Genomic DNA, 10,417 nt, shown 5'->3' on the forward strand with positions numbered 1-10,417 from the left:
CGATTATGTTAGAAGGAAGCTGATTCTTTGAAGATCTGGAACGATAGAGCATATAGTTATTATAGTAAGCAAGCAAGCCTGTATCACTTACAAACGCCCGAATGGTAATAACGGAAGAGACATTACTTGTGCGAAGAAAACAGTTGGCATACACGCTACGAACACGGACTGGACTTAAACTATTCGAAATATATCCTGACAAATTTATCCGATAATTAAGTACAAAAACATTGGCAACATTCCTCGCTAGCTTCCACATAAACCGTTACAATTAGAAAAAGGAAAGCCTCAGCAAGATAAAAATGTCACCCACCATAAAACACGGAATTGATATACTCAAGCATAGACTGTTTTCCTTTGTTGTGTAACGGGAACGAACGCCAACCGGAACAAGACGTGAATATGAAACACAACATAGCAGCTGTAAAAGTATTTTCATCTCGAAAATATTATTGAAGAAACACGTTATCTCAATCAAAGGCTTAAAGCCCGAATTACCGTTTAACTTCTTGCATTTATATTTCATTGCATAATATAGATTTGAATCGAGAAAAAAAAGTGCAAATTAGAGCGAAGATCCTGCTCACATCCAATCAGACCGGAACGGCACATATATATAGTTTGCGTGGTTCTGAGACTGCGTACGCGTGCACTTACGCCTCCAGCATTCGTGTCCAATGGGACTCTAGAGCTGGATATCGTGAATAACTCGAAATGAAGGATCGGCCAAGAACGAAGTTAGAAAAGTCAGAAGGACACGTGCAGCTGGCAGGACCGCTCTGCCATAGGGGCATTATTATGCAACGAGGAATCAAGTTTGGTGGCAACAACGGCAAAATATTTGCCAAAATGCCTTGATAATTCCAACAAAAGCAATACTCTTCATTGCTGCTATCATTGGCGCAGAATGGGAAAAAGTTTTATTCTCCTCTTTCTATCACAGATTCAACAAGAAGTTTGGTCTCATCAAGAGCCCTTGTTACGTGCTTGATCTGATCGGCACAAAGCAACTTGTGGTACTAAGCCATATAGAGAGTTTTAAGGAAGAGTCCTGGACCATCTAATTTTGCGTCGTAAGTGAAATAACTATTCTGTATCGCCTTGGATTTGAGGCCTCCTTCAGAGAATTAGTACCTGATATTCTTTGTAGGAAAATAGTCTGTTAGGCCAAATAGTATGTACTCTCTAGGTGCTCTCGACGTTAACGAGAGAATCATATAGTCCAGTCTAGTGATAATCACGATGGATTCCTCATTGTCGGCATATTTGCATCTATATTGAGAAAGTTTAGAGCGGGCAAAAATGCAGCGCGGTTTTTTATGGGGCATTTTGTAACGTTGTTATTTAATGACAGAAGCATGTGTTTAGTCTATAGGCTCAATATCTGAACAAACTGGTTTGTAGGCTGCAGAGAATGGTAAGTAAAGATTTCAAAGCTCTTATACTGGCGAACTGCTGGCCCGCTTCCATATCGAAATTTTCAACAGTGCTCAGCTGTATCAGTCATATTAGCCAAGTCTAAAATGAGACAATGTACAGTCCGATAAATAGACACTGACTAAACACACAGCATCCGACGGATTGAAATCAACTAGAAACAATTAAAATTTTTTTTTGCTTTGAACATATAAATATGAAAATGAAAAGGAGATCTCTCAATTCCTACCCCGTTACGAACTTGTGAACTTGAAGTGGAACTTATCAAAACATCCATTGTTGTTCGACCTAAGTGGGTCTGAGGTGCCCAAGTGAAATTACCTGATGCTCAAGAGGAAGCGAGACGTTTGTAGATATTGTGTTTATGATGAGCATAATATGCAGTTATAGCGTTTTTGTTTGATTAGTATACGGAACATAATGTTTTGCACATAAAGTAATGTTAAATATACAGGTTAAATAAATAAACAGCAACCAACGAATAGTGGTAGCATACTATGCGTAAACAAATGTATGTCAACGAAATAGTGATACTGAGATTAAGCATGTGTTTTCTGTTTTTCCGACATTTCGGTTCGGGAATGGCATAACAGAACGACAGTGGCCAAACATCGGTGATTTCAGGTCATTCTCTAGGGAATTCTTTTATGATCTACTCCTCCCGATGAAGTCTGCTAGTTTATATCACGCGCAGATCATATGATCACGTTTTTGTTGGCTGGGTACTAGGAGTTCGATTTTCGTCATTCAAAGCACAGTAGCATGCTCAGAAACGACACGGATCTATAGGCTAGAAAATATATTCTATTCACTAAAAGGTAGTCTTCTCTCCAAACGTTCTGTGTCTACTAGCACTTCACTCTCCTCGAAGTGCTGAAGTGCATACACAGGGTGAAAATGGATTCAAATCATCCGTTACCTTATGTACATTTATAGTTTAGGTCCGCTGTAAAACAAACGTGTTTGTTGGGTGAAAGAATAAGATTTGACCTTAATTTCATTTCTTGTTGTAATAGCTGCACTCCGTAAAGGAACCAACACAGGGGTCTTCAGAGTGATGCCAAGTGGAGATTATCTTTAGCATACAGATATTTCCCCTTATCCATGGCATTCGTTTAGAATCAGAGGTCTAGCTATCGTGTTCATTTATTATGGTCCTTATAGAATCCAGCTCTGTCGAAGGATGCCAGCGTATCCTGGCAATTTGTCCTACTTAATTAGCAAGTCAATCCCCTTTTGTAGAAATAAATCTGAAATTCACGTATCAAGGGCAACAAGTAGCGAAATTAAACCAGTTTAAACCAGTTCAACCTTCTTATAATTTTGATTATGTGTTAGCTCGCAATTACCGGCATATAGTTCTTGCTTAGCTTAGTTTACTTAGCTATAACATCGGTGTCAGCAAAAAATTTCACATATATAGATGCTCCAGCTACAACGAATATCAGATGATGTAAAGTAGTACCGACAGCTATAAGACAAACTATGCCCAGATTACTTTTATCAAACGAATCGCAAACGGGGTCCTGGTCTCATTTTTGAGATAAATTGTTTGTTTATTTATTAATATCGGTGAAGAAGGAAATTAAACAACCAGTAGAATAGGCTTCTATCGATAGCCACCTCTTTTGTCACGCAGTACCAGCTCTTATATAACATCGGCCTTTCTGCCCAGAACATGCCGCCCGCTTATCGCTAGACGACGATAAACTAAGTGTGCACATTTTCTGAATACTCTGCAAATAATGTGGGCTTTATGCTGTCGAATCTGTGCGATGACTCTATTTTTCACAGATACGTAATAAGTGTATTTACACTGACATACCACGAGGGTCAGATGCCCCGGTTGTCTTCTTTAGACCGTCCCAGAATTCTGGTTGGTGGTCCGAATCCCGTACCGTAAAGCTAGGTAATCCATGTCCCTGTTTCGGATATTGTACGACAGTAAAGAAATGTAGCGAACACTGGGTTAAATGAAACAAAAGACGACTTACTAACTTTTACGAAATTTACGATAACCTTGACTCTGGAGTTACTGCCGCTATGTAATGAACAGTATAGGTATAAATTCATAGGAATTATTTAACATAACTAACGCAATTTATAATGATACAACAGCAGTTGCAGATGGCTGATGTGTACGTATGTGGACGCACGTTATGGTCTGTCTGGTTACAAGACAGGAATCTAATTATACGGTCCTTTATTAATTATTAAATATTATATTATATTGATTATTTAAATACAAAGATTTCAATTATAGTAAATTGTCACGGTGTTAGTGCAGGTCCCGCGAGCTAACCTTCGCCATTTGGATGTTATAGCATTCAGTTACGTTCTCCTTTTTATCCTTATTGCAAATTATCACGATACATATATATAATAGTGAATCGATGTTGGTATGCTACGAGTGCACCGTAGGCAAATCATTATACGATTGGGACATTGTGGCATGCAACTCGGGGCCTAAATTGAGGTTTAGACTGGCTAGCCAAATAGAGCCTTTGAACATATCGTCCTACTTTTTCCAGTATTTAAGCCATATTGTGCTGTGAGTGACGAATCGCTCAAATGCGGCAATAGCTTTAACCGACTACGTGTCGTAGGTTTAAGTTTTTCTGACGGAGAGAGCTGAATTATTGCGGTGACGGGAGTAACCAACCAGCCATACTCGATAAACCGATAGAAATAATCGTTATCGTCAAACGTACGATGGAACTAAGTTGCGTCGATTACGCTAATTTGATACCAAAAAAAGTTCCGGCTATGTAATTTATGGCATGAGTGGCGAACTTTCAGACTTTTGCTACGACTGAGGATTCGCTTCGAACATATAACACAAGATTCAATAATAGTTCCAAGTCCTTTTTTTTCTATCTCCGCTAACGAAACAGCGATTCCTTGTCGTTAATAAAGATAAAATAAAACTTTATTATGGGATGACTTAGCGCGAAGAATGTGTTTAACGTTATGGGTTCGAAGTTCCCAGTATACTGGATCGCTACTATGTCTGTTGCCAATTATAGATGTAGAAAGTGAAGTTCATAAAAGCGCACGTTCTTGTTAACTTGCGATAAAAGATCAATCACATAGAGTCGCCTCATCAGAGAGGTCTATATTACAGGATATCACTTAATTGGAAAAATGACAAGCATACAGGTATATATATATATATATATACTGTATGTGCAATGGTGGAGGTTTCTTTGTTATAAACCCATATCAAGTAAGAATCAGCTTCTCTTCTGTAAGTGTATCATCTCTATAAGTAGCATATTCCATATAATAATAAGTGCACCATGTGCAATATCGGAAAAATAAACTATTGAAAGATTTTTGGCTATTATACGGGCAATAGTCAACCACAATGTTCAAGGCTTTCTCTAAACCGGTTCCCATATGGTGGGACGATTCCTTTACAGCTCGAACAAACACTACCGCGCTGCTACAGAAATTATAAGAGGCATTAACGAAGGAACTCATCGATGAAATAATGGCAATCACTTCTGTCTGTACAGAAGTGCTGCTGCAAGGCACAAGATGAAGAAAATGGCATAAGACGAGATTAGACAAATACTCATACTGCTGTGTTAAATAATGTCATAGATTGCCGAGGCGTCCATGAGTATTTCGTGATAACAAGAACATTCGAATAAATTGGGACAAACAATGTTTTATGAATAACCAAAAAAAAATACTTTTAAAACCTTTAGTTATTATATAAATGCAGAAATGAACTAATTGAAGATACGTACAGCAACGAACGTCGACCAGACCCATAATAATAAATAGAATTGTAAGTTTCTGTAGTCAAGTTCAATGTTTATAAGTTACATTTGCGACTGCTGGTTATGTATGAATGGATAAATTTCCTAATCAACAGAGTAATATCTTTGTTGTTCTGAATTAGAGTCCAAGTAAAATTAGTAATAACCGACACTCGCATTAATGATCTATTAATTATAAAATATCTAGGACTACGCCTTAATACGCGAGTCAAATAGAAAACCTTCATTATTAGTAAGATAAAAAGCCCTGTCTAGCCTTAAAAAAATACAGTGTTATTATTAAAAAATTACCAAAATTATTTGGTATTTTATGTTCCACTATTCGGTAATTTCCCTTCTGAAACTTCACCGGGATAATTAAGGCCTTTTTTTTCTTTTTTTTAAAACAAAGACTGGAACAAAAAAGCTTTATACTTGGTAATGAATTATGGCAATACCCGATAGCACTGACAAAATATGAACAATGTTTCATACTATATTAATTTCATACTTTTCCGTAACTAATTGGCTTTTTGTATAGTTTTATGTTTGCAGCTTTTAGAGTAACACAAAATCGACGTTATGGTATAAGCTGCAAGAATACAATTTCGAGACCCGAGCCAACTTTAGGCGATATATTTTAAGTGCTTCTATAACAAATATACTGTCCCGGCAGATCGGGCCAATATGGTGTGCCTCAGATGTCTGCTAGACACTATACATCTTGTTGCAAAAAGATACAAATAATTATTTTTAAATCTGTCCAAATCAATTTTATACAACATGATTGGAGCCCGAACTTCTCGATGGCAACCCTTTTCTTAAGCATACGAACATATAAAATTTATCTAGTGTTTTAGTTTTTTATACCGAGATCATCCTAACATGGCGAAACCTCGTAGCTCTTTGTTGCAATTAACAAACTTTAGCGTCGCTTCTAAACGATTGTGTACTTAGTCAACTTTTCACGATTGAAAAACCCCAGGCAAAAAGTTATTGCTCTCTATATTTGTATGCGTATGTCGTATTATGTCAAAATACCAAGTAGCGAAAATATTACTAGAGTTCTCATCCGAAAATACGTTTTGATAAAAGATGGTAACCCCTTCTGTGCCAATAGAAATAGTTCACAGAGTAGGCCATTATTTTCCACCTAACACAGTGTACATATAAGTACGGCAGGTTATTTTTGTTTGAGGGTATCCATGTCCAATTCTTGAGATCACAGACCAATTCCCCTAAGATACGCGATACATTCAAAATAAGTAACTAATGCTTCTCTGTTCTTTTGCCCATTCGGCGGTCCAGCCCCTTACTATCCTCTGCGATGCTATTAAATAGACGAAAGATAGTCTATTCGCATGTTTTTCTCCGCGCTTCATTTACTGTCTGATACTTGGAGGCTCGCCGGCCTTAACGTAAAGACGTACTAACGTGGATTCAATGGCCTGCAAGGTTATTCAGAGAAAGGGGTGGTGGATCGTATAACCAGAACCGAAAATAAAAAAGGCGTGTTCATGTGGAGCACCCAATAATTGTGCGTTGGTAGACCGGCGTTTCAAGACATCAAGCTGAAACAGCCAAGAACGACTCTGATCTTTTTTGCGGAGGGCACATTTTGACATTGATATATCGATACTCATTGGGTAACAGTGACAGCTGAAAATTCTCCACGGATTAAGCATTTTGTTAGTTCACCTGAAAACGAGAACAAAGATTATAATTATAAGCTCAAGTAAGACTAAATCGATCCTGATACCTGTAAGTTAAGAGGAAAAAGTTCTGATCGATGCAAATACTCTTTGTGAATTCAAGTGATTCTGATAATCCTAATGTGATTTTAGTCTGCTAAGATTTTACTATTCGATTAGGTGATTTATGATGTGGGTAATAATAATAATAATAGATATAATTAAAAGCTGATAATAATTTCTGAGACCTATAATTAACTGGAGTAAATAATCTACTGTTGCGAGATATGTTTCACTGAACCAAGCGCGCATACAAAGGTATATCCCCCGTCACGGGTCTCATTCAAGTTATTCATGATAAACGCTTGAGATTAAGTAAATAAACAAGACCTGTTCGCGTTTATATGATGTTTATCTATTTTTCCGAAGATCGCTGTAAAACAAAAAACTGGCAGCGGTATACTAGGCCTAACATGGCAGATAATCCAAGGCCAAAAATTCGTTATTAAATGCTTTTTCTTTAATTCTTAGTTTGGAAGCGTATTTGTCTAGATTTACGAGATTAAATTATTTTATCATAATGAAAATGAATCCGAGTTCAACATACCTTAAAGAAACTTTTGTATGTTAATGAATTATATGGAATTTAAACGTCAAAAACATTGTATATATATGTGAATACAGATTAAAGTGTATCGCCGCTGCCGCACGTGTGCGTCCGTCCGCCAGCCGTAGCCATAAGAAGGCAATTTATTCTAGAACAAAACAAAAAGCTCGTTATGGTGTGAAAAAAAAAACAGTGCGTCGATACCAAAATTCAAGTGAACATAATTTATTGTTTATTCTGTTCGTACTAAGTAGAGCGACAATAAAACATAAAAACTTTCCAAACAAAAAAAAAGGTGAACCGAAACTCTAGTAACGTTTACAACGATTAAGTCTAGCTTGGAAAGGCCTAAAAATTAACGAGTGGGGCTTAAAAAGCTTTTTTAGCACATTCAAATTTTCACACAGAAAATAACTGTCGAATCAAAGAAGAGCATATAAATTACTGATCTGGTCATGCAACTAAGCTCTATAGGCTAGTCTTTTCAAACTTTTTTTGCATATGAAACCCTTTTTTTTTGCATACTTTTCATAAAACAACGTTTATCGCTATACAATGGTCGTACTTACAAGCTGGATAGTTGTGTATTAAATGCACACTTTTTGACAGCATGAATACTCATCATAGCCTTTGATCGAAGCAGTAGAAATCGGCATAGCCCACCTACGATACCTATCACAATAATGGGATATTGGTACCAAAGCGAAAGAATGCGTATGATGCAGTAGGTATACCGTAAAAGTCGCCCTTTGTTACGTGTGGTTTTACGTTTTTCAGTGTTGTTTTAATTACTGACTGCAACGTGTAATGCATATTGTCTGCGTGCACTAGCTAACAAATTATATTAACTATAATAACAGCGATACCGATCCAGTGATATGTTTAAATATGAAAATATTTTTTATAGAAAAAAACAACAGGGAAAGAAAATAATTTCAGTGAAAAATGTGGTTTGTAGATAAATGTATGATTTTATGATCATCTATTAGTTACTACCATATACATTAACAGAAATTGCCTACTACCATTGCATGATCAAAAAGCCTTGTCGGCCCCCAAGGGGTGCCTGATAACCGTGGGCACAGCAGGTTCATTCTAGCACGGCGGTACCTATATTTTTTCTAATGAATGCAGAAACTAAATCCTGTCCGATGTCATCACCCCAGTGCGTGAAAAAGAACATTGTTTTGTTTATATAGGTTAGCATCGTACTTCATGGAGTTCTAAACAAGGGATCTACTATGCGGAAAAGACAAGTTGAAGTAATCTCTGTTTTGGTGGGAGGCATTTTGTGTTAATCGAAAAATCATTCGTCTGCGCCTGAAATTGTTACTTCATTATGATCTTAAATGTCAGCCAAAGTAATATAAGAAAAACTTACTGCGGTTAAGTTAAATGAACTGTTCCATCCATCCTTGGCGAGATATTCGTGACATATATATATATATATATGAATCTATCTAGCAAAACCTTGCTAAAGTTTCTTTAAAAACGTTTAACAAATTGATCAAGCAATGCAGTAGTGAATCTAGCCATTTAGTCAGTCCAGCGCTCGGCTTTACACAAGGCCAAGCCGATAGATATTAATGTTCTTTATTTTACAAAAGTTTTGCAGTCCGTGTCGTTGGCAGAACTTGAGGTAAGCAAATGTAGAATACGCCTTATTGCAAGTTGTAGGGTTATGAATATTCTGGAAATTATTTCGTTTTATTTTTCAATCAACTTTCGATATGCCAATAAAATATGGTACTTATAAAGCAAAAATATTTTTATACACGTATTTACATAGGCATATTTAGATGAGAACAAGTACATTTTATAAATACAATTCATTCAGGCTTTATCCAATAGTCTACGGTAAGCTCTTTAAAGCAATACTGACAAAATGAGCAGTGGTCTAAAGTAAGTGAAAAGGAAAGTAGCCCGAATCAAAATGAAACTACGATACCGTAATATAGCTAAATCACAAGCCTACTTAAGATTTGCTAGACAGTTGTGAAAAGCGTTCCTTTTTTTTTTTTTGTAAATTCTAACAAACAGGTTGAAATAGAAGCCTTTTTCATAAATAGGCCGACAAACGTACTACAACTGGTCATATACGTAACGTTCTGACTTCAGGGATTATTTTCCGCGGCAATACAACCTTATATATCAGCACAATGCTCTTGTGAATGTTATAATTATAAGTGCGCCGAACAGCGAATCACTTGAACGTATTCGCAATACACAACTAATTAATTAACTTCTTTAATAAAGGAAACTTCATTTCGTATCATTATTATTATTAGTAGTATTAAAAGGGTGCCATAAGTGCTCAAGTTTTAGCAACTACAATGTACCATTCCTACAAATATTTAAAATTACGCAATTCCCATGTAAAACCCAGTTGATTACTCATGTATCTAAAAGCCGGTTTAAGCTATAAAGTGATGTATTGCACGAGCTCAACGACGAACCATTTTGACAAAAGTAAATGTTTGAATTGAAGATTTTTTTTTTTTCGCAGAGTAAAGGTTGAGATTTAGAATATTTCTGTAACAGCTCATAACAACATCTATTGAGTGCTGCTAACGAATGAGAGTCGCGTGGTCCAGGTGGCAAATGTGCATTTCTTTCAGTGCCTCGCTAGAATAATCATCGACACGCGGCTATCGCTTCTGACTTCAGCGTCGACAAACGAGAAAAATCCTGCACGCTATATAAAAACAAGTGATCCCGAGCATTTTTTCACACAGTGAAAATAGCAAAAAACGTTCTAACTTAAAAAAATGTATGTATCAGTAAATCAGAATGTATTCACTTTACTACCGTTATCTCTGGCCGGAAGCCCCTTTTTTCTTTAATTAGCTCAAGTGTGAGATGTATATATATATATATTTCGTATTTCCCATTCAGATTACGCCGTCCCCACTATA

General features: G+C 36.6%; 1 protein-coding gene across 4 annotated transcripts in view; it reads right to left on the minus strand.

The window, feature by feature from the left end:
- The window catches only part of LOC111243506 (uncharacterized), a 209,098-nt gene that overhangs the window by 12,306 nt on the left and 186,375 nt on the right, over positions 1-10,417 (minus strand). For 3 of the 4 annotated variants that reach the window (XR_015327558.1, XR_015327560.1, XR_015327561.1), the window contains exon 2: positions 3,263-3,359. The exons of the other annotated variant lie outside the window; for it this stretch is intronic. The gene's annotated coding sequence lies outside the window, so the exon portion shown is untranslated. The remainder of the gene's footprint in view (positions 1-3,262; positions 3,360-10,417) is intronic. 4 annotated transcript variants of the gene reach the window in all.

The sequence above is a fragment of the Varroa destructor genome, unplaced genomic scaffold, assembly GCF_002443255.2.
Source record: "Varroa destructor unplaced genomic scaffold, Vdes_3.0 BEIS01000001.1, whole genome shotgun sequence".
Lineage (NCBI taxonomy): Eukaryota > Metazoa > Arthropoda > Arachnida > Mesostigmata > Varroidae > Varroa > Varroa destructor.